Here is a 25,893-nt window from a genome sequence, read left to right on the forward strand (position 1 = left end):
ACGACGAAACTGCCGCGGGGCACCGACACCCGCTGCGTTCGGGACGGCCGATTACTTCGCGAAAAAATGATATTTCATAAGCTCCGGGTCTGGTGATCGGACGAGGTACCAGCCGACACGCAATCGTGGGCAAAAGACGTCTTGAATCTGGGATTCTATAAGCGGAGGCACCGAGTGTCGGAAGAAGACGAAGAATCTTGGCGAAAGTGATTTTTAGTGAAAACTGAGTTAGTTGTGGCAGCTTGTTTTCGCTCAACTCTCATTAATTTCCTTCACCTCGGTTGTTTTTCTCTCACCGATTTCACGCTGCCCCGTTGATGCATCGATTTATCACTCGTTCATACACTTTTCTACGAGATGTATCGTAAATGTTATAGAAATATTACCAAAAAAAACAGAAAGAATTCTGATACAATCGTATAGGGTATAATATTTCATAATAATAATATTTACTGACAATAACTAACATAATCGATAACGAGCAATGATAATTGTGAAGGACTCTACGATCAACCGTAATCTTCCTTATTCATATTTTCTTACAACAACGTCTGACAATGAAAATAGGAAAATGTCTTACAATTGACCATATGGTCTTCTTCCTTATATTACAATTGACCATATGGTCTTCTTCCTTATATTACGATTGACTAAATAATAAAATCAAAAATAATAATAATAATAGTGATTTGACATTAAACAGTAAATAGACGTATGTCAGTAAAACTAACGTACATGTAATGTTTATCAAAATCAAAATGATAATCTTTCAAGAATTATTTGCAACTATTATGTGTTTATGTGTTTATATCTAATGTATAGATAATCATTAATATGTATTATATAAGTATATACAAATTAGGTACTTTGGGAATATAACTTGTTCGTGCTTGTCGATATCTTTTTTGTTTGTTTTTTTTTTTATGCCACGAAGTTGAACTTGAAGAAGGTTCGTCGAGGGTAATTGAAATGTACAATATGTATACAATATGAATGCTATTATATGAATAATATTTGATTTGATCAACGATAATTTGTGCACTTTCGATATTCACCAATATGTATATTCATTATTCTCTTCCTACTGATATACCTAAAGTTATTTTATTTATGATATATATATGTATACTATATATAACATGTGCTATTAATAACTGATGATTTTGTTACTTATCATGTGGTGTGGCAGTATTTGGGAGGCTGGGCGATATTCCAAGATTACCATAGATGTGGGGGTGAAGGGTGAGAGGGATGTACGCTTTTATTTACATTATGACGGGGGGTTCATCGGAGGAATACAGTGCTACTTTTGCTACAATCTAGTTTATGCGTTCCGAAGTCTTCACGGCGACGGTGGTATCGAGGAATACCGTCTTGGCGGTGGCCTCCAAGCCTCCTCCGGGTAATGGTACCTGAAACATGTTGAAAATCTATCGTCAGATCAAAAGTTGCTCACTAGGGGAAATCATGGCGAGAAACATAATCCTTAAAACTGGTTTCCAATATCTTGATAAAATTGATATTTCATCGCTGATAGGTTAATTATTATCGTAACTTGTATATAGTCACAATCTCAAGAATATCTAGGATATGTTGGGTGTAGAATAATTTGTAAATATGAGATAGTTGAAAAATTTCAGAGAAATATCAATATTCGGAGAAGATTTTTTATTCATTGTTACATTTTTTGTCATTCCAAACAAACGGGCATTTGGTGAAACACCGTTTTCGTTCAGATCGGATTTTTAGATTGCTATCTCAATCTTTTGTAAGAAAATTCTAAGAAAATCACTAAAATTTGATTTGGGCAAAATTTTAACACCACCATTTTTTCACAGTGGAATTAGATTCCCGATTGACAAGTTTCCAGGAAGATACTTGTCTCGTAACACCGATCCACGGTAGTTTTGTTGCCCTTGATATTTGAAGGATCTTATCGTTAGTAAGATTTGATGTCACTTGCCCTAGGAGTAAGCGTAGTTTTTCAAAATTGAGTCTAGTCAGTTGTTTTATCGACATTTTCATATACGGCTCAAAAAAGCAATAATCAGACAAAAAATCCTGTATTTAATTTTTTAATATCTAAATTTTATAGAAAAAATACTACACAGCTTACCGAAAAAATATTTTTTCTGCTGCCCTGTTTTTTCCTCAAATTTTGGTGTTTGAAAACGACGAATTTACGAGTAAAGTTATAATTATATTGGGTACCCCGTCCCTCTCGTTACAATATCAAAACAACATAAAACCTAGAGTCAATCTAATATAATCACGACTTGAGTCGTAAATTGTAAGTTTTCAAACACCAACATTCACGCGAAAAAACATTGCAACACAAAAGAAAAACCGTTATTTTAACCGTTGAGCTGTGTAATTATCTTTTCTAGGGTAACAATAATGCCGAACTTCAGTTTGTATGGAGAAATTTGGAAAGGAGGAAGCAGCAGCAGGACATGCGCGTGGTGATAAGAGCGAGCGTAAGGATATGAAGGGGAGGAGAAATCTCTACGCTGTAGGTAGCTACTGCCTCAGTCTGCATCAGGGAGCGCTTGGCCGGACGTTTAACATATGGGCAGCTACCCGGATTATTAATGCCCCAGGAGTGCCAGCCTCGGGTTCTGACGCCGTGAGCCCGGCTGGCGTAGAGGTCCAGGTCCAGTTCCGTCGGGGACGCTACCGCAGGTCGGTGGATGGCCACCCGGGGCACGTAACGCGACACTCGAACTACAGGACGAGGGGATGCCTCGCACCGACGGAGTTATGTCTTCCTGTCCGCCGGTGGCTAATTAATATGTGTTTAGGGTGGAATGCAGCGCGGGTTGTGGACGTGGCGAATACTGCGTCCAACGTCGCCGACGGAATAGCCTGTACACCAGGTTCTGGCAGCCTTTGTGGACGAGGCTTCGCCACCCCGTCACACTCCCTCGGACCGTCTAGACGCCCAGGGAAGGGTTGTGGTTAATATTAATGAGGTATAGGCATCCCTTGCTGCGATTGACCGAGTAACGCACCGAGAGAAGCCCACACCGATTCAACCCCTGTCTTTAACAGTCGTTGGTTTCACCCTTTTTACACCCTCCTCGTACATCCGTTCGTTCGTGTGCGGGAGGAAAAATTAAGAGCCTCTTGGGACGAGGTGAGAGACAAAAGTGCGGTCGAAGAGGACCTGTCACTTTTATGACGTTGAATTTTTTTTACGTCATCCTCAGCTTCGAATAAAATCCTACGCTAGTGGAATTTTAAGCTATAAGTATCACGAACAACGCTTTTTCAGACGTGGTCTTTTACATACCAATTGTAGTATCGTGTTCACCCTTTTACACATGAATTATATTGTTACGAAAAGTGGAGCTAGAATCTATAGTTAACTACCTGGTGTACAAAACGATCAGAGATTGATTTTCCACGATACGTAATAACAGTTCCCGGAGAAGATCTGCTCGGACAAGATCTCTCACAATCTTGAACCTCAGCCGGTAATTCCGTTACATTTTGTGTCAGTACAACAGTGAGATTCTAACCCACGTCCAGAAAAGTGGAAAGCAATTGAGTGGCAGATTTGTATGAAAAAAATTGAGTTCGCACCGAAGAGTCGACTCTTTACCGCGGTGATTGTAGGTACCTAAGTGCGGAGCTCGGAACGCGTGCTAGATAATCGGTACTCGATTTCGCGATGTTGAAAAAGCGCGGCAGAGGGGGAATTATACAAATTTTAAATACGAATCGACACGCGATGCGTCCCGGCTCGTTACTACACGATGATGCATGGCTCGTCGTGCGATGTCCTGGGGCGTCCGGTAGCCCGTCTCTGGTCGCCCCCTCGCGCACACAGAGGCCTCGAGAAGAGGGCTCAACACACGCAGGCCGGTATGCCGGACCAAGTAATAATGAGAGATCGTAGATAGTGGCGCGATATTAATTGTGCGCATCGTGTGTTGCACGGTGCTACCGACTTACCCCGATCCTCCGGGGCGATATAAGGAAAAGATACGCCCGACGCGATACGAACCCGAGGTAGGTATACAGCCGGGACCAACTTTTATTTATTTCTTACCTACAGCAGCCCGTGCGCCACGCGCACCTGTGCACCTCGTATCCCCCCTTTGACGCGTTTTTCTTTATCAATCCCATAAGCGATGCCGTTTCATCCTCGATTTTTCCCGGGAGAGTATGAATTAACATTTGACGTTCGGTAGATCGCATATTGTGCACTGATTTCTGTACCAATTGAAGGGCCAGTCTTATGCTTCCAACACTCGATGCTTGTGCCGATTAGAAGCCCCAAGAACCGACACTAGCGCTGCAATATCCGAAGTTGAACTACCGGGTAAAACAGATTTAGTCACATGGTTCTGTCACTTTAACCAATGACATACACAGTGAACCACGTGATTCGATAGTACCATTGAGGCTATTGATGCGCTGGCGTTGATTCGTCTGCTTCTAATCGACTCAGGCCAAGGACGCTGGACAAATAGTGTGTGCATCTAGTGAACATGAGAAGAGTTACTTGAGCTGTGTTCATGAAGTTTGTGTCTATTATAATTGTGTTTTGTGCGATTGTCCCTGATGAAACGGATGTAACGATCTCGAGAAGTGGCAAATTAGTTTTTTCATCGAGTGAATGCACGAATGTAAAAGTAAATCGAACGGTGGCAAGAAAGTAACTTCTCTGAAAACGAATGGCTTGTATAAAGAATTAGGAAAATCAAAGATTATCGAGAGGATCTGGACTATTAATTACTGCGAGTGAAACTAGTGTAGTGAAATATCGGCTCGGCCCCCTGGTCAGCGTTGGTCCTCGGAACACGATAGTCACAGAAAGGCGAGGTCCTCCCCCGTGTCGAGCGAGATTCAAGCGCGTTGCCGGTGTCCCTTTGGCCGCAGATAAAAGAGCCACTTTGAAGATACGATCTCGAAACAAATTACAAGTCCTTTTTCCGTCGCTCTGCTCCTCTGCAGCTCCGCCTTCTCCTTGCCAACAGTTGTATTAAAATAATCACTACCCGTTAGCGAGGAGAAGGAGAGGATACGGGGGGGGGGGGGAGATTCGTTGAAGTTGTGTTTTAAATTAATACCAACAACCTCTTATCGGCGAATCAAAGGCAAGGAGGGCGAAGGGAAGGACGCGCGTCCAGCGAGATAAAAGTGTTGATGACTTTCAGTTCGGATCCATAGTGTGCTGCACAGACTCTCCTCACCATGTCAGCCTTATTCTTTGCGAGCTCGAGAAAACTCGAACGAATCACGTGCCGTATGCGCAACCTAAGTGGAGAGTGATCTTTTTTTTTTTTTAAACAAATTGCCAATTATCATAATGGATCTGGCAGGGTTTTTGCAACTGATAATGTCAATATTTGTGAAATATGGAACGAAGGAGCTCGCGAATCCAGGAGCGACAAAGTTGTCAGACGTTTTGTTTTTTCCACGTTGGAGTAAAAAGTTTTCGGTATTAATAACCAAATTCTTGGTGAAAAAGTATCTGATCAGTTTTTTTTTTTTTGTGGAAAAAGATTCTCTGGGTATTGAAACTGCTATTCAGGGAGAGGGTGAGTTAAAATCTGGTCTACACCACCCACGAAATCACGTGAACTAATCTAAAACCTCTGAAATCTTTGAAACCCTACGAAATGTACAATCCTTTTGAAATCATTTTAAATTTTATAAAATCTTTGGAACCAAGTGAAAAAATTAAAATCTCATTGAAACCTATCGTTGAGCCGAAGAAGAAATACCTACATAAAAATTAGCCAAATACAGAGAAGAGAAAACGATTTAAGAGGAGTTTTGTATCACGGCACGTAGTGCCTGCACCTTTTATTTTTACTCCTTACTTATTTTACTTTCTAAGACATTCTAAGGACTGCGACGATTCGAGTGGAGCTCTCGAAAAAGGTTTGTGGAGTTGAGAAAATGAGAAGGAGGGAAAGGAGAGGCTCGCCTGTCTCAGTTCTGGTCTGCCTGTCGGTGGAACCCGGCTTACGGTAACACCAGCAGCAGTCCGGCTGCAATTTTATTATCCAGCTAACCAGGTGGGTGGTGGAGAGGGCGGCCGCTTGGGTTTCCAATTTTCTTTCCTTTCCTCCCTTTCCTTTTTTCCGCCAGGCAGGCAGAACTCAATCTATGTCTCATCGCGGATTACCAGGATTTCAAGAACGGGGCGGCGCGGGTGAAGAAGTGGGAGTGCCTGCCAAGATCCCTTCAATAAAATGGCCTCGATCCAGGTTTCTTTTCTCCTCTTCATCCTCGGACTTTATTCTCATGCTGCTCAAAGAAAATAACCTAATATCCGTTACAGCTGACACTGCGAGCTCGTGATAATTGAATCCAGTGTCGCATTTGCCTGATAATCCTAGGAAATAACGCAGTTGTCGAGGAATTATTCGAGGAAGAGGTGTCTTTCCCCAATGAGCTTCGTCACCTCCAGCTTCGAAACTGTAAAATTGCTTTGAAAGAGGGAGAAGGCAGACTGGACGATGGCCAAAAGAGTTGGTCGGCAAAGTTTTTCGGTCGTTGTCGGACCGCGATGAGCCGTAAAATGAAAAGGTTCTCTCTCTTTCCGCTTAACTCACCGAACGAATCCTCGTGCTATTGGAAATTCGTCGTGATCGAAACACAGAGAGTGCCTAACTAAATCCGCTCTGAATCAATCAGCGAGGGAAGGTCCTAATATAACGATTGAGGTGGAGCGACCGCGACACGCGCTGAAAAGGGGCTTCGGTGAGGTTTGACGGCCAGTTACCACGCACGGGGCTTCTGCGCAATAAAATCAAGCTGAACAACACTCGGCCGGGAAAATGCCGTGTCGTCGAAGGTACGAATGAAGGTATGGGTAAGCCGCGACACGTGTACGAGCGCCCTCCTCCAAAGGCAAACCCTAGAAACGCCAGGTCTCACCGACATCAAAGCACTTTCGGGTCATCCCTGAATCGCTGCTTTGGACTGAACGATCGAATGTTAAAAGATAATAATGCAATTTGGCTTTCCCACTAATGGTCATACAACACTCGGCATCGGAACTTGCCGCCTCTCCGGGTAATCAACAATTGGTACCGTATCCGGTTTTTGAATTTGTTTCACACGGATGATTTTTTTGAGGGATTCAGTGTCGCCTAGCAACAAATGTGCAACAATAAATAGCTGGAAAATACACATGCTAAGGAATACTGGAGGTGATTTGTGCGAGATGTTATGTTTTCTTCTTACGTACTTCTAATTCGAGAGATTGCAGAGGTGCGTCAAAGAGATGACGGTTGCATCGAAATAGAGGCAAGACGCGACACTCTGGTGGTCTAATCCTCTTATAGAATCCACAAAAAAACGTATTCCGCTTCTCTAACGGGAAGAGAGAGAGAGAGAAAGATAGAAAGAAGGAGCTGGAGGGACACGCGATGCAAAATAATAATCCGGGAAATAATTGGCGTAAGAAGCTTCCGCGGGAACCAGGCTCCACATCAAAGCGAATCTTCTTTTTATCCGACTCGATCTCGACGTCAATTTCAATGATTAATTTTCAATTGCGACTTAATTATGTGGGAGGCTAAGCCGTAACTCGTCCGATTGAGGAGGGTGCAGGTCGGGGACGACTGGACAAAAAGAGAATGTCACCGCGTCTCTAGCTCGGCGAATAAAGGACGTCCTGACCGCGTCGGGGGTTGGATAGTCCGCTGGGGTGAGTTGGGGGAGATGATTACACGAGCCGCGTGATTAGATGGCCCGGCTGGTCCCTGCGCCATCCTACGTCGACGTATAAACCGCACGCTGTACGTTGTTACGTCACTCGATGTGCATTCAACCCGGAGACGACAACGAGGGACGTAAAAATGCAGCATGGTAGGTATTACGGTAATGAAAATCCCCGAACGTTATCTTGGCTCTTCCATCTGAGCTACCAGGTCCCATTCCGAGCTTTTCATCCGAGGCCCACGCAGCTCGATGTTACGACTCAATTTCCCTTCTTGTTGGAACCCAACGCACGTTAATTGAAAACGAGTATGAAAATATCAAACGGGCCCACCCACGATTGTTTTTTCTTCCCGCGCTACACGTGCATCATGGATCAATTAGTCGATGTGATGAAGGATGAAGATGCCGAGAGAGCACGATTAAACGCTTGGCGGCCTGAGTGTCTGCGCATGCGCAAAATAATTGAGATCTATTGGCTGGCGTGATCGTGCTGCGGTAATATTTTCGTCGCCAACACAGGGCAGCCAACTTAATCGAGACGGGACGTGAGATGTCAAACTTATCCGCGTCAAGTTCATGGACGAATCGAAGTTATTTTATTGCCATGAGTCTTTAAAAATTTACTTCGCTCATATAAGTTTCCCAAGATTAGATTGAAAGCTATGAAACTAATTGAGGTGACCAGCCAGAATGAAAATCCGACAAAGCTAAATCTGCCAATAGTGTCACAGGTTCAATTGAGTACACGCCTACACGAAAACAATCGTAATAAACTTTACAAATATTTTTTCATTCCTCTATTTACTGTCAATCAACTTCTCATGAAAAATAAAAACTGAACAGCATGCGAAAACCTTCTGACGCTTTCATGTTTGTCAAATTAACTTAAAACAATTAGCTGTCACGCCATATTGCTTAGCCCGTAGAATGACTACGAGACTTCTGATAAATTGAAAACGATGAGAATGATTTTAAGTGATAAGAGGATTACGGCAAGTTCTCGCCAAGTTATTATAATTGACTATTAGGATGTTATGGTTATTGCCTCCACACTATTGGGTCACAGCAAACTACGCGTTATTTGGCGTTAGAGTCGGCTGACAGGTGCCAAGTTATTGCCTCTACGACGATATAATGGTGGATGGGGGAGGCAGGGGTAAGGGGGTCAGCGATATCGTACAAGCATGCAGAAACAGGCTTTGGCAGGGCGTGTCTTGTCAGTTTGGTATAATTAGCGATCAGTAATCAATAGGAATTGGGGACGAGGGACGTTGAAAGGCAAGGCAAGGCAAGGTAAGTCGAGGCGAGGCAAAGCTTTTGCGACAAGTTAATAGCTGGTTAATTAATTTGATTACAATAATGCAACCGATATGCCTATACACCCCGCCACCCGCCAGGGTTTAGCTTTGACGTCGTTATGGTACGGATTTGGAGCGATTGATTTTAATTAAATTAAATTAACGAAGCCGGGTTCGCTTTGTTCGATTTTCAAAGACAACGGTGCGCATCCATACTCAACGCTGATTGGCTGACGGAGATGAAATAACGACGATGATGTTGATGATGATGATGCGAATCAAGTGCGAGCTTCTGAAGAATTTTCATGTTTTATAATTGATCAGGGATATCGGATATCACCGAGCGAGTATCGAGTTTGTTGGGAGAAGAGGGAAACACAATAGCTAATTTGAGGTTACGGTCGCAAACTTTGTTCGTCTCGTTTCACCGACTACATGCACAGATACACCAAACTGCACTTTTCGTTCCCGTCAATCACTGAGTCTTCGGTCAAATTAATGTCAAACACAATTAGACGTGATGGAAGTTCGCCTCGAGCTATAATATGTAGATATAATCAGATCTCGTTGAATTCGTAAGAGATCGATCCACGAATATGAGTCCAAATGGAACACATGTCGGTATATTGTTTAAAATAGCTACATAAAAATTCAAATTTACATTCTCGGAGTGATCATAATAACTTACTCCTTCATTAGTCACAAAATCCTCTGCATTTATTACACCTATAGCGGTAAGTTTGTTCTAAGCACACACCATTATGCGCACGTACCCGACAGCTCGTTCTCCCTCGGAATGTCTTCTTTAGAAACGCGTGTGTGATATATAAGATGACATTTTTTGGCAATAAACAGTCGCCGAGAACGGGCTCGACCCCGACCCTGTGCGCAGTTAGCGAAGGCATTAGGGGTGAATTATTTCGGCAACCCGGGAGGAAAAAAATCACCTAAATCACACCCTACAGCAGCATCATCCCGATTCCAACGGTACGCCTCGATTGCCCATCTCAAACCCCTTCGAGATCTTCTAACTTGGGTTAAACCTCGGCGTTGCATTGCTCTTCATACTCATAATACTGAAATTATAACAAAAGTTTTCGGTGAAACTCCTCGCTCGACGCTAGCAGATTATCGGCAACCGAAGCTACATTTTGTAATTCTGGATATTCAGATTGTATTTCCAGTTGCTTGTCTTCTGGCGTTGAACGTAGAGTTTCGAAAAAGATTCTCGATATGAAGAAAAGTCGTCTTCCCACGTACTCAGTGAGAATTTTGAAACACGCAATTCCCTATTATTCTTATAACCTCAAAATTCGTTGCCGCAGCTGATCCGATGCAAAGCGACATCCAGAAAGAGAAATTGAAAAAATAATAATACTAGAGAGAGAGAGAGAGAGAGAGAGAGAGAGAGATTCTAGTTTCTCAATCGGAATAATTTTACTCTCTCTCCCCCCCCTCGCTCTCTCTCTCTCTTGTCACTAGTTTTTCCAATTATATTGAATACTGCCGCGTCGCTTATAACGACTTGTCTGGTGTACAAAATACGCGGTTTCAACAGTTTCTGAACTCTGCAGACGAATATGTTACTCCATTCCGTTGCGAGTTGGGTTGGCTTTCGGTTAGAAATCGTTGGCTATTTTTTCCCGACTGCCTGCTCCATCTGGTGTTTAATTCCGGTGTTTCTGTCTACCTGAGGGAACTCAGGGAACTTTTCACATTTTGGGGTGTAGATGCGTCTGGTTTCTTCCGTCTGGTCAGGGGTGAATATCTCGTGGTGCGTTTCTCCACTGATTGTGAGACCTTCCGACGGTCTTTCTCTGTTACTGGAGTTTGACTCTGGAACTCGCTCCCGCTGACACTGAGGGAGATGCGATCGTTATTCGATTTTAAAGTGGCCTTTCACCAGCACCTTTTTGCTAACAGAGTCTCTTCGAGACTAGAGATGACCTTCACCTCTATTTAGATAATAATTTGAAGTCTGCTTTCTGTTTTTACTTTGCTTACCTCTTTTTTCGCTTATGGTGCATGTATCTACGTAGATGCTATGTATCCAGTAAGCTTGTCCAGTAGTCCAGTTGCTTTTCATGGAGAAAATAAATCTATCCATCTCTGTCTATCTCTCTCTCCCTCTCTCTAATATTATTATTATTTCATTTTATTTTTTTTTATTTTTACTTATCATCCATCCCGAGAAAATAAAACAAATCCTTGAGTAAAAATTGCTGGGAAAAGAAATTACTTTCTCTTTTGTATTTCGGTATCTCGCGCTCGGCAGTGGGTGCCGCTCTCACCGGGTGCTGTTCGTTGGGCGCCCGCTGGATGCTCAAGGGCCGCGAGGGAGATTCGAGGGAGGTTTATCTCGCTCATCCTCATTAAAACCGCCCCCTTCAAACCCTCCCCCTGTCTTTCCGTACTACTGCCTCTGCCGTTACTTTCCCCTCTTCCCTCGTCATCCTCTCTTCGTTCCTCTGCAGCGTTTCCTTCGGCTTCGTGTTCTCTCCACACTTCCACTTCCACTTCCTCTTTTTCTTCGTCTTCTTCTACTTCTTTTCGTTCCGCCGATTCTACCCTCTGCCAAGCATCTCCATTGCCAACCTGCTGTAGCACGCTCTATTAATTAAAAACGAGGAGCGCATTCCCCGGCAAAATACTGGTCAGTGGCGGCGGGGGAGATGAAAAACAGAATTCGACGACGCTAATGACGCGGATTCATTTAATATGTTCTTATTTGCACCCTCGTCAGGGATCGTGGTTATTAAATAACAAGTTTTTCACCCTCGAGCTCTTCCCGTACTCGTTATATAAAATCAGTACAAGTATGTAAGATTTACTATAATATATAAACTTTTCTTCACGTTCTTGGCTATCTATTTTAAATCGTGAATTCTTCGATTTTTTTTTTGCGATCTACGGTAAAATTATCAAATAAGTAACCAAAATATCGAATTCATATACTTGTGTACTTAAAGCTTTGTTCGGTGAGGCTAGATTGAAAAAAATCTCAATAATAAAGTAATAGATTTTCAATTTGACAATTCTACACCCTCAAATAATAAACCAGAATTCAATGTTACCATCTCAAAAGTTGACAATTGGTATAATACTAGTGTACTATCAGTGACAACTCGAGGCTATGTTCAAATAGGATCCATCAATATTTCAGATACATGAATAAATCTGTATTCGTATTGCAGTTACACACTTCTTCAAGATCCTAGAAATTTGCAAAGGCATTTATTCACCCGTACATATATCTGTTACAATAATCATCGAAAGAGTTGAAAATCGCTCCAGCAATTAAAAGTCAGAATTGAAAGACTTGACCGTTATCGAAGGTGCGACGTCGATCAATCGGCCTACAACTTCACACCGGCATGAAATTCAAGGTGAGGTCCAGACGTCCGTAAAAGTAGAAAAATAAAAACAAAAAATTTTAAAAAATGAGCGCCGTCGAGAGCTCCTCCATCGCTGTAACAGCTGGAGCTGGTCGGCGTGCGGAGAGCTAGCGAAGGAGAGAAGGAAGGAGGGTTGGGGGTGTTGGCTAAAACAAAGGGCCGGTCCCAGGATGGTCGATAGTCTGGAGCCGCCAATCAGGCGAGACCTGGAGCAAGCCGCCCTCGCGACGGCCCGAACTACCCCAGAACCCGAGAGACGCGCGTCGAGCGGCCCCCGCGTATCCAGGGCGACGGCCGCGGCGAGGGCTGCAGCCTCGTCAGCTGCGCCTACGACGACCTCTGCAAATTTCGGGACCGGAAGTCTCCGCTGGAGGATCAGGGGCTGAGCCAGAGGAAAAACTCTCCAGTAATGACCTCTTGGATTTAACAGTGATTCCTTCAAGGTGGAGGGAATTCATTCATTTATTCACTTGTCGTAGGTTGAAGGGTGATGGAATTTCTAGCGACAGAGTTTCTCAGGTTAAAGATATGTCAGCATGGAATATTCAAAAAAATAATATTTGATTGTATTAATCAAAATATGGTCCTGGTTGATTTTATAGCGCGTGGAAAATGAAATGTTTTATTTGGAAGGTCTAAGAACAGGTTTGACACCACAATCTCATAGACTCGGTCAAGATTTCGAAATCAGATCTACGGAGTGAAATCGTTATTTAAAATTGCGAAATGATTGTTTAATTGAGGGAAATAAAAAGTTATTATTTGATTGTAATTTATGCTACATGAATTAGGAGTCACTTTAAACAATGACAAAAAAATACGCCATTATGGATTGACAGGGATATTCAATGTTGTTAGACCAAGAATGATTTAATTCTGCTGATTGTATTAGACAGATGCCTGGCGCGTCTACTGATAACTGATCATGTCACTTCTCTTGCGAGAAAGAATTTTTGACTTGTCACAAAGAGCGTTTTGCCACTTGAACAATTTTTTTGTTTTGTATATTTACGATATAAAATATTATTTGATGGCGATAATCAATTAGCAACTCTAACAATTTCTTAAATTTGACTAATATTTATCCACCGATTAGATTTAGTGAGTTGTATTGTAAACAATTTAGTATTAAATATTTTGATAATACAATGAAAAAAGAATTATTTCATTAATAAAGTATAATTGTAAAGTAGAAAAAGTATATCGTATTCAATAAAATTTTTTTCTGCAATCTTCAATCAACTATTTCATTAATATTGTTATTTACACCAAAATATTGTATTCACACAAGAAAATTTTCTACAAAAATGCATCTATAAATTGATTTCTATCAAAAAAAGCAAAATGTTATCTCTGAATGAGCATAAAATTTAATAATTGGGGATTTTAAGTTTCAGTTTCTTATGTTAGTCGTAAAAAACAGCACACACCAGCATTGTAATTCCATGACAACATGTGAATTGTTGTAAACAAATTACGTTGATAGTCATCCATCACGTATCCATCTTATACCGAGACCAGGGGTAAAAATCTGCGGCTCCGACTAAGGCGTATGAAAAATTCATATTTCTACATCGGGATTTTACACGTCAACGAGCGCAACCCCTGCAGTATAACCTACTAGTGTGCGGAGGCGTCAGCCCAGAACGATTCGCTGCATTCGGTGCAGCAGCAACCCCACGCGGCATCAATCCCTGGGGATGTTCGATGCGCCTGTTCGCCTGAACAGTCACTCGCAAAAACAAAACGAGGTTTGCTATATAATCCTCCGAAGAGTCGACGACAACTGCGAGTATAATTATCGTGACAAACAAGACCCTGGATGCTTGTCTCCAGCCTAGTATTCCACCGGGAATTCAATCATAATACGCAATTTTATTATCGCTGAAGATCTTACGCTGTGAAAATCGCGTCGATCCGTATCGCTATAATTAAGTGTATATCCAGGTATACATATACCTATCGCTTCAGGGAATTGCCATCCCGTCGCAATTAGTCTCGTTTTAATACCCGCCTTCAAATTTCCGAATAACATGTTCGTTCGTATTATCGAACGATCCCTGCGAGCGCTAATGTATGATTATACGTCTCTTTCATTCCTCTGCCTATTCTGTTTTTCAACATAGCTGTATCTCCTGCAGAACCGACCGGAGAAACAAATGAATTTGAAATAGCAAATCGCATGACTGCATGTGTTTAAGTTATCAACGCGCTCGGGCGTCTGATTGGCACAATAGCCGTCATCGATGAGTTCCTGGAGAGTGGAGGAGGTGGAGGAGGCGTTCCACGGGGGAGGCTGGGGGCGGTCGAACGGGGACGAGGAACCTTCTCCACCGCCACCCGTAGTAGGTAATTATTTTTCCGAGGGTGAGAACTTCTGTCTCTGACAGCTCCGCCTCCCGAGCTCGACCTGACGGAGACGAGGCACTCCGCGTTTCCAGTCGTCGAGGGCTCCCCCGGAGACAAAGACAAACGTCACTGGCAAGCATCTCAATCCGTTGGCTGGTCCGGTCGACCGAGCTTGACAACCGGATATGGTCTTCGGGGCGTGCCGATGTCCTTCGTTTCATGCCAGAATTATTCTACTCGTGCGTCGATCCTCTCATTCCGTTCCGTTTCGTTACGTTTCGTCTCGTTTCGTTCCGCTTCATCGGGCGAACCTGCGCGGGGCATCACCAATACCGCAACGTTGCTCAACCTCAATTTGCGTAAGACCATCCGGAAATGGGATTTACTCGCAACCCGTCATACTCTAGACGACAATTCTCTGTCCCGTCAACTGTTCGAACCGTTTCCTTACTGTTGCACAATATTACACGAGTTGCATCCATTGGCAGGATCGTCTTTATAAAACTGTGCAACATCTTCAACTACTCGATTCATGACTAAACGCGATCGTTGAGTATGTTTTGTGAGATATTTTTAATACTTAGCAAAACTTAATTACACTTTGGATAAAATAATGGCGACATCTGGTACTAAGTCGACCAAAATTAGTACAACTATATTCGACCCTGTACTTGTGTAACGTACATTATTAAAAAGTAATTCAGACACTGCTTGACTATAAAGACTCGCTGAATGAGGTTCCATGCATGCACGGTCTTCTCAAAATTGCGTATATGAGTACCGATATTACTTTCACCCGGTTGACTTCGAGGGGTTCTTTGATATGGAATAAACTCTGACTGCATAACGGCGATGGGGATGAGACGAAAGGAAAAGGGAGTGATTCGATAATTTGAGCTGCGTAATCCACTGCTCGATTAGCCAGCCTCTTTGGCTGGGATTTTTCTGACCACTGGCTAGCAGCGTTTTCATTTGACCGTTTGATCGTGGGGTTCGCTGTACTTTACATCATAGAATATGTATATACATAAATGTAACCATGGAATCTAAACTGCTTTAGTCACAGACGAATGTGTCTCTTCCAAGAATAAATTATTTCTTTACTGACAGGACGACGTACGAGAAAATGAATTAATCCTGCAGTGTATCAAATCCTTGGTAAGGTTCCCTGATCTTTTTTTCTTCGTTCTTTGCTGTATTTTAATCATCCGGATAATTACCGCGGTAAGAAGTAGGGTCAAGAAAGGTATCAGAGCTAGCAAAAACTCGACGGCGCACGCTCCTTACATTATGGTTATTCGCGATACTATTACGAGTTTAATTGCTCGTTCAGCCTTTCACTCGGAGCAGGTACAGAAATTTCTCCCATCAAAATTTGATTATATAAAGTACATCAGGCAGGGCGAAATTCCAAACTAATTTTGGCGATAAATTAGACCGAGCATCATCATGGCCGCGACGAGAAGGCAGTGCCGTGATATTTTAAATTCCTCTCGTATAACTGCTGACGAAAATCAATCTACTTTTTATCGGCCGTTCAGAGCTGCAGAAGCGTGATCAGCGACTCGCGTGGACATACATGAAAAATAAAACAACCATTCTCCGTACCGTTGACCTCAGATATAGTATAAAAGCGCCCCGGGCAACGATGAAATATTACCGAAATTAATACAAAAGTTAAGGCACAGCTATTTTTATTTATTATTGTTATTTGTATATTCTTTCTTCTCAAATAGACAGCCTTACGACCATGCGGTTCCTTAAAACAAACCATAAAACCAACATATGGTTCGACGTAACTGGTTCTCGAAAAACAGGCAGTGGTTCGCATTCATCCATTTTATAAAAAAAACTATGATAAATCTAAGCACTGGAAAAACTCTTTGCAGGGACAATAAAAAAAAAAAAGAAGACGGCAAGGACGTGCAAATATTCCAATAAATATCGTTTTGCCAATTTTTTACCCTACTTCTGAGTTTCGTTAGTATCTAAACCAAGCAGCCTGTAGCCTAATCATCGAAACGGTTTGATAAGTAACCGATCAGTAAATAATCTTTATTATTCCAAGATGATGGCAACTGTTACTCCTATCAATTCGTGTGTAGATCTTATACATAAATACCTACGAGGTCGTTAATGGTTCTACGGGCACACGATGACTATGCTAGAACTGGACTACAGTGGCAGTTTAACCATGTGGGGGTTCAATTTCTGGCATCAATTAAAAACTGACCCGAACCCAGGAAAATGGATAATTATCTGAACCACGAGGTAGTTGCAATGTTTAGTTTGCTCATCCCAGCTTCTCGTTTTCGACCAATCATCATTACTTAAATAGTGATTGTACATGAAGGTGAATACTGATATGAAATACTAAAATGTCTGCTTTTAGGTTCATCGATTCTTTGTTATTTCGGGACTTATTGTTAGTTATTCATGTTTATCTCTCAAGAATGGTGTTTCGTTTATACCAACTTCAACTTAGTTAGCATTAGTTAGACTTAGGAACACGTATTCCTTGTAATATTTCACCAAAAGATTTGCTTGGCAAGCAATGTATTTCAACGACCTGAATTTCCACAGTAATAAAAATTCTTGAAAAGACGTTTTGGTATTCGAATTTCGAAATAAAAATCGAAATAGATGGTGAAACTTTTCATAGCGGTCAGTCGGATTAAGGATCAGATGAAAGATTAGAGATTATGAAGGCGAGGCGCGAGGTCAGCCTGATCCCTGGTACCCAGCGCGAGCGATTCGGTCCTGCACAAAGCGTTCGGAGGGCCGAAGAGAAGTACGCGGCTCGCCTCCTTCGCCCTCTAGCTCGAAAGCTCGTTACGAGGAGTGACTTGGCAGAGCCGCGGTTTCTACTAGCCGAGAATCGGTCGTCCGCAGCAGCATCTTCTTCCTTCTCCAGCAGAGCCTCGGATGGACAGACTTCTCTGCACCGTCATTAGCACCAAGCAAGAACCAACCTTAATTACTAAATACACGGTTACATACCCACCGCGCAATCATTTAACCGCGTAATCACGTGGCGCGAAGACACGCGGATATCCCTGCGTGTGACTGGGAGCTCGATGGATCGTCCGCTTTGCTTCGCGCCCCTCATTACAGTTATTCTCTGCGGTTATTTGATTAGCGAGGCAACGCCACGTCGGGGGGCCCCCAGAACAGGATACGGGATCATGTACTTTCACCAGGGATCGGAACGTTTACATCAATGTCAACACAGACGAACCCATTGCCAGGTCTTCCAACTCCTCTTTGATCTCGTCCGAGATGAATAAAAATTGGTGTAAGTATGGCCCGTTCAAACGCCAATGCATTACGAAAGCTAACACTTCTCAAAATCACTTTCTTGGTGGGTACTCTTTTGAGTACATTGACTGCTCATCAACGTTGGCGGGAAATCACATGATTTCATCGGTATTCATGAGTGGTGTACCCTAGAATTTAAGGGTTGGAGGTCCGAGAGGTAACCACTTCTGAAGATCACTGACCACCTGACTTCAGGACCTCATGACTTCACGTGACTTCAAGTGACTTTACAGGACTTTTTTTACGGTGTACCCCAAGCTTTTGAAGTCGATATCCTCTCCGAGACCACTAGACTCACTCTTTCTTGCACAAGGTTTTCAAATTGGTCTGACACATTAGAACAGTTTATGAAACTGTAAGTTGATGGTTATAAAACAGGTGAGAACGAATCTAGCAGTTCGGGTAGCGGGTATTTCATTACCTGTAGCTGACAACGGTATATATTGAGCTACCGGGTTCCTTCCTTAGCCGCAGGAAAGATTACTTATGTACCAGCGATTCACCACAGTCGGATATAGTTTAACGAAGAGCGACAGGGTCCAGTATAATTTTCGATTAAACTCAGACGTGGCGGCGGTCGCATTTAGCCCCCCGCAGAGAGGCGGCAAACCCGGGAAGCAGTCTTGGAGAAGGTGGCGCGACGGAGGTTCTTGGAAGCTCTGCGTATCCGCAGAGGACACATAATTGGTCGCACAGCAAGTCAGAGGATCGACATCGGTAGATCGTCAATCGCCACCCAGGGAGAAGCATTACTTCGCAGATATTCCGGTTTCTCAAACTTTACACCGCAAACTTTAATCCGAGCCAGATTTGTGAAGATAAAATTTCAATCCTCGCAGAACTGCTAACGTCGAAACTAATTCAAGCGAAGAATTTTATCATTGATGAGTATAAAATAAATTAAAATGTTTTCCCGTTTGATACAAGAAACACGATGAAGTATGTATCGGAAATCAATTCTAATCGATCAAGCTGGATCGGACTATAAAAGTTGAGTTCAAGATCAAATATTCTACTGATACATATTCGTTGATTATCTGAACTCAGACTGACCAAATTTTGAGTTCTCGATCGACCTTGATCGATAAAATTTTCAGTTGCTTGAAGAATTCGAAAAATGTATCGACCATAATCAGAATTTCTTGATGATGGATTATTTATCTGATTTGAATGATTTTCCACAGTCACGAGCATCAGGTGAAACAAAGGATTCATTTTAAAAATATCACTTATGGGTGAAGCAGAGTCAGAATTCCCAAAATACATAATTCAACTTGTCATGATATGCGCTTCTCGTGATACATACGTTACTATCACATTATAATTGTCTTCTCAGCTACGGTAAATCCGACGTTTGCGCGTCTAAAATATCTTTAAACCGTTAGAAATTCATTAAAAACTTGTTACAACATTTCATTATTATTTTTTAAACAAAAACTAAATGGTTCTAGCATGAGCCATGGGTACCTCAATACCATTGCCGTTTTTGTCTAATAGGTACGAAAATTGCCTTTCTCAAATATGTCCTGCAGGCATGATGTATGATCGACTAGTTCAAAAATCTAGTTCAATTTGATTCTGGTGAAATGAAACAATGCAGTCGCAGATATTTGATCCATCCACAATTTAAAAAAATGTCTTCTCTTACAAATTCCTTAGACTGTATTATATAGAACAGGAAAAGGAATTCTAGGACTCCTTGCCTCCAACACCCAGCAATATGTTATTTGATAACTCGACTATGATCTGCATGGCATCACGTAGGTATAAAAAATGGTGCAGAAGGAATGAAAAAAGTGGATATTTGAATCAGTCAAATGTAAAATAGGAAAAGTGTTAACTCCGTGTCTTACGCTCTACGAATAAAATCACGCTCCACGCAAATCATAAATACCCGGAAGTATTTATTAACGATAATAAAAGAGCAAACGGTAGAGAAAAAAAAACAATATCCAACTAATATTGTAGCACTTTCTAATCATTAACTGGTAGCCGGCAGGGACTTATTCCGTTCAATGGAAGATTTGATGTAGCAATTTGTGCGTCAGTATAACGGACAAAGTAACTTTCTGCGGCATTTCTTCATCAAAGTCCCAATTGAATCGCGTAGAGTGATATAGTCTAGTCTCTAGTAATACCAAAGACAGATGAAACGACAGTTCAGTTCAATGAAACAACGAACTTGCAATACAGAAACGCAGAAGAAAAAATGAAAAAATCCCGTACAGGTTGAAAGAGGCAGTGCATCTACTGCTTAAGGTTACGCGATCATCATAATCCGTATCAGGTGTGTTTCGTGTTCCCTTAATTACTCTTCAACCGGAGGTCAATTAGTTTCGGTTGGTTTTCGGGTGATGACGAAAATTTCTGTACAGGTAGCCGAAGTCTTTTAGGTTGCTGGATGCAGCCTCCGTTAACTTTGACGAGTCAATCTTACCTCCTAGAACCAGAAAGGGACGGTCCCGAGGGTCGGAGGCGGAGTTCTTTCCATGAATCAGCGATATCTCGAAGCACCGTTACAAATGCTGATCGGTAAAGTCGAGCCACTGCGGCGTAAGTTTCGCGGCAAGTCCGTCTTATTGGTAATAATTAAAGCGAAATCGAATCCCCGTCTGATAATGATGAATCCGGAAACCCTGTGCGACGATCATCGATCGCATCAGCGTCACCTGAAGCAGGGTGACTCGAGGTCCACCGAAGCAATCAGGAGCGATTTCATAGCCGTCAAGTTTGGGTGGAAAGTGTGCGTCGAAAGTCGGGCTGGAAAGATGAGGTTGCGCATTCCAGCATCGTCATCGGTTATCCTAGAGTTTCCACGAAATTCAAATAATTGCTCCCCCGTCTTTCGGTTTCAATTTCAGCCCAAGGATTTCGTTTCTTCGACTAATCAAGTCAGTTCAACCCTCTGTGGTTTTGACGGTGCTTTGATTCACTGTCAAATTGTTCAGGTAGTTGCCAATGGTGGACAAGTAAATGAAGCTGTTGAATGGATACAGAGGACGGGATAAAATTATCCGCTCTCCCGGGTATCGACTTCACACTTGTTGTCGCAATATTGGGGCGTCCAACCGATCCTTGCAATTACTGAATCGAGAGGGTCGTGACTTATGTGACGTCAATAAATAAAAACTTCGACACTATACCCCCGGAGGCAAAAACCGGTTCCCAATTTGAGCGATATTTCGTTCTCTCCACTGACTCTGCAAGTGAAAAAGCAAATACCTACTGCTTATGACGTAGAACGACATAGATAAATGCGAATTAAGTTCAGTACTAAAACTTAAATTCCCGAAACTAGCTTAACGCACGTACTATCAATGATTTTGAAAAATGTTTAGTCCAGGACAAGTCCCATTTTGTTTCATTCATTCACCCAGACTCATAATGGACTCCCAGCTTTCGGCAAACCCGACTCTCTATTAACGTACTGCTACTGCACGGATAATCAGAGAACCGACTCGTTCATGTATCCTAAGCATTATTCTTTATTCTTCCCCGATATCGACACATCAGACGTGCACTAAGTCCGCAGCCGCGCCTTGTGCGCTTTGGTGATTTAGCGGCGCAAATTAACGACCCGTTGACACGCTACTCTGTAGCACCGGGTTTAATCAGGCACCGACGTCTTGCCTCTTTTTGATACCTATTCAGGACACTGGCCCTCGCGATCGTGCCACGAAAGACTACGTCTAAGGGTCCTAAGCTCAAAGACGTTGGTGCCAACTATTGGCAGATATGTCACCCCCTCCACAAAATTGAGGCAGTCTTAGACTCACCATGATGCGCGAAAAGGCCAGGGCGAAGCTTACAGGCTTAGCGTTCACGTCGGCCAGGACTCCGGGACGCGCGCGCTGCTCGTGGCCGTCCAATCCCTGCAACACAGACCATAAACTCGGTTGAGTGGTCTCTTACTTCATCACTTCATCGTCACTTGACCTAGTATTCTTTGTTTTCCATCATTCCTCTACTGCATCCTCGAATCGATGCTCTAATAGTAATATCTGTGGTGGAATTAGCAAGAGGAACTTGTAAAAGTATAAACGAACTGATTCAAAGTTTGAAAACTACTTTCACAAACCTGCAGACTGAAACAAGGCTTAGTGGTGGAAAAATTGTTGGTTTATAAACAGACTGTCAAAGTTGCCTGGGGGGCCCCGACCAACAAAAAGGTGGCAAGACTCAAAGGGTCCCAGCGATATCGGTCGGTGTCTTGTCACCATGACACCGGTGTCATGACCGCTAGACGGGAGGCCCAGAAAATTTACGAGCATCGAGCGAAGTTTAGTATCTAAACTGATAACTATTCGCCACAGGTTCTTTATTTGGGGAAAGGAGGAGGGAAGAAAATCAATGAAATGGATGTGTTACAGGAATAGAATCAGAAACAACCTTCGAACAAGCTTCCAGTTGTGGTTTCGAAAAAAGAAAAGGAGGGATAGACTGAAAGAGAGGACGAGTGGTGGAGAAGGCAGGATACGAAATGGTCCCCGCAAGCTTTTAGGAATGATTGTCTGAAGGCCTGAATCAGACGTCTCTATCTATGCATGGGGACGCGTCGACGCATATATCTTAATATCACCATGACTTGAACCCGGCGACTTCACTCCCGAAGTCACATACATCAAGCTTGACTCGACCTCGGCTTTGCCCATCTCCTTGTACCTGGTCTCGGCTACGGAGAATCGGCGCACCTTCGAGTTTGTCCCGATGATAAATCCGAGCTAGAAAACCGAAGGATTGATGACCGAGAGAAGAGAGAAGAGGACTACGAGGTCCGTTTGGATCTCGCCGCTTTTATTAATGCCACCAATTTACTAATAACGACACAATGCCTGGTGGATAACTAACTACCTCAGAACATTGATGTACAAGAAATAAGTTGACCCTGGCGACTGGATTAGGCTCCGGGTAACCGGAATCGCTTTGGCCCGGTCAGTCGAATAATAATTCAAAACTAAAGAGGCTATCAGCTTTGACTTAAGCTGTTGGTATGGAAACCACCAACGATGCTAATCTCTTTTCTTTTCGACGGTGCAAGTGTCGACAGATTTTTTGAAACAATTTTATGGAATAAAAAATTACTCGATTACATTTTCTTTCAGCAGTAGTAGTAGCACTATATAACGAGAGGGTGAAAAATACCAGATTGTATGCATTAGATAACGTTGTACAAATTAAAATAAATGAAAGAGTTGTTCACATAGAAGGCTGCGGTGGATCTCAATTAGCATAATCCATTCCTCCGAGACGAAATAACAAACAGGTCCGCAATCTAGATCTAGTTAGCCAGTGGAGGGTTCCACAGGAAATTAAAAAAAAGGAGGGATAAAAGAAAGCAGAAAAGAAGGAATTCCCTCTAACCAAGAAGAAACTTCGAATCGTCAGACACCTCATTGCACGCTTCACACTTTTTAATTGAAAAACGGATCAAACTACTCATACGCAAGTCGTTGACGAAGTATCCTTAGCCCTGGTATCAAAAAGCTTTTACGTTACACACAACTCTTTGTTATAAACACTGACAAGAAGAAAACAAGTGCAGAAATAACTTCGTAATTAAGCTCTTACAATTCTACCGTGTAACGACGGGATCCCAAGGACTGTGAAAAATGGAATTTCCAGTTTGTAGATATTTAGATGCAGAGTAGGTATAGGTTAAGCAGGAGGTAATTATTTGGAAAGAGGATAGCAGGTCGGTACAGCCAGAACGCGGAAAGTGGTGGATGGGAAGCGGGCGTCGCGACGTTAGTTATTACACAGTTCATTAGAGGAGCGGTCTGCCTGCGGCTGCACTGCCATCCGCAAGGTGGAGGAGGAGGAAACGCGAAGAGAAAAAGAAAAACTGGACGTGAGAGTCACAGTTAGAGTTAGACTTACTCGCGCCCTGGGATAAATCCACCGAAGCACATCACGCTTTTACGCCCATTATACAGGTATCATTATATAATGCCAACTTTTGGTACGAGACCGATCAATACAGATTTTCAGCAGACGAAGAGAAAAAGGTGAAAAGGGTGTGGGGGCAGAAACGAAAAGAGAATGCGTTGGCTCATACCAGACGTCATGGCGCTGGTATAGTATACCCAACGAGTAATGAGCGGAACTTCAATGATGCCCAACAAATGAAAAATCCGCTTCCCCTAATTACCTGCCGGCTTACCTTCCAATCCGCAATGTATTATCATTCTAGTCGCACGCATATTTACATATTCATGCGCACCCGCATTCATTTTGTTACATGATATCTATACCGTGTACGCATGGTCAAACAACCTGGGCGAAGAGATGGATATTGAAGGTAGAGAACATTTTGAGAAACCGTTGTTTTTCAAGATCGGTGTAACTGTGTAAGGATATATCAACAGTGTTCGATGTATTCAGACTCGAAGTCTTTGCGGGTTCAGCAATCCTGACTAATTTCATATTATGGCTAATCTTGGAATGGAAACTGACAATTATCGTTAATTGATGTGAACAATGGAACCTGGGAGCGAGGATCAATGGAATACCGCGTAGTGGGAGGGAGCCAGTGGATCACTCTTTCATCTCTTGGGAGAGAGCAATTTTCGTACCAACGGCCGCTGGGCAAAATGGGGTAAAACGGGCACCAAAGGGACGGTCGCTCGTTGTTGGTTGACGTAGCATACCGAGGTCCCAATCGCATTACGCTGAAATTCAAATCACCAATGTGCAGCACTGCCGGGAGTATCTTCACTCTGCAGCGAATGATCAGCAGCCCTACAGCGTCACGGCGCAAAAAAATAGTGAAATACGTGACAGCCTCGAAAATACTTTACTCGCAACACTGATTGGGTTTGGTTCCTCCTGAATCGTGAGCCCATCATTGTCGAATACGCTAGTCCAATTCACAAGCTCGTCAAACGATGCACTTTCGCCGGTTACACAGGCGGGACTGATTAATTGCGGGTTCCAGTCGGCGGAACGTCGTTGACCTCCATTTGTCCCCGGGCGAACCAGCGGCGCAGTTTTTATGGATTTCGCCAGCCGACGAAAGTTCCGGGGGACGGACCAGTATACGCCTCTGACCGTCCCGTTGCAGCACAAGCGAGATGGACTTCCGTTTCCTGGGCACGATTTCTCGAGCGGTGAAATTTCGCAACGTGAATTGAACGATATGCGCAGAGCAGTTCATGACATCCGACTGACTTTGACTTCTCTGCACAAAACCTTCTCCCGAGAAAACACGTAGGCAAACATACAGATTCCATCGCGTTGGTTCTATATCTCGTCTCAGCAGAGAGGGTGGCTTTTTTCTGTCTCTTTTTTATTCTCCTTCTTCTTTTACTTCAACAACACCGGCGAGGATCGTTGTTAATACGTGATTTGGTGGCAATTAAACTGAAGTGGTCAAAGCAAACAGCGATCAGGAAGAGTGCCGGGTACCAAAGTTTGAACGGCAGGGGCTCCAAGGGTGACGGCGACGATGTAGGAGGAGAGAAGGGAGCACACGTCAAATATTTACCCCATCAAGAACACACGCTAGTCTATTGTTCACCCGCGCTACTATGTGTAAATTTAATCTCCCTGCGATGCTGTACCTATAATATACACCCAGGCAAGTATACCGAGGCCAATGTATATAATATATTATAAAAGTGTAGACAAAGTTGGTGGACACGCTTGAACTCGCATCTAGACATCTGAATACCAGCGTTTAGTTTCAAAATGCGTTCCCTGCATACGGATGTTGGTCTTGGACGAAAACTAATGCTTCTTGTCTATAATACTGAGTATACTCTAAATATGAATCAGTTTCAAGTATACAGTTACGAGGGATCGGTACACACTGATAATCGAGTGATTTCCTTACAGATTTCCAGTGTATA

At 42.9% G+C, this 25,893-nt stretch overlaps 1 long non-coding RNA gene across 1 annotated transcript in view; it reads right to left on the minus strand.

Annotated features, from left to right (window-relative positions):
• Positions 1–737: 737 nt before the first annotated feature.
• LOC124404061 overlaps positions 738–25,893 on the minus strand; it is a 42,705-nt gene continuing 17,549 nt past the window's right edge. Inside the window, exons 2-3 of the long non-coding RNA XR_006928976.1 lie at positions 21,823–21,918; positions 738–1,412 (exon numbers count right to left, since the gene is read on the minus strand). This is a non-coding gene — a long non-coding RNA (uncharacterized LOC124404061). The remainder of the gene's footprint in view (positions 1,413–21,822; positions 21,919–25,893) is intronic.

Source organism: Diprion similis, chromosome 3, assembly GCF_021155765.1.
Source record: "Diprion similis isolate iyDipSimi1 chromosome 3, iyDipSimi1.1, whole genome shotgun sequence".
In the NCBI taxonomy this organism is placed as follows: Eukaryota; Metazoa; Arthropoda; class Insecta; order Hymenoptera; family Diprionidae; genus Diprion; species Diprion similis.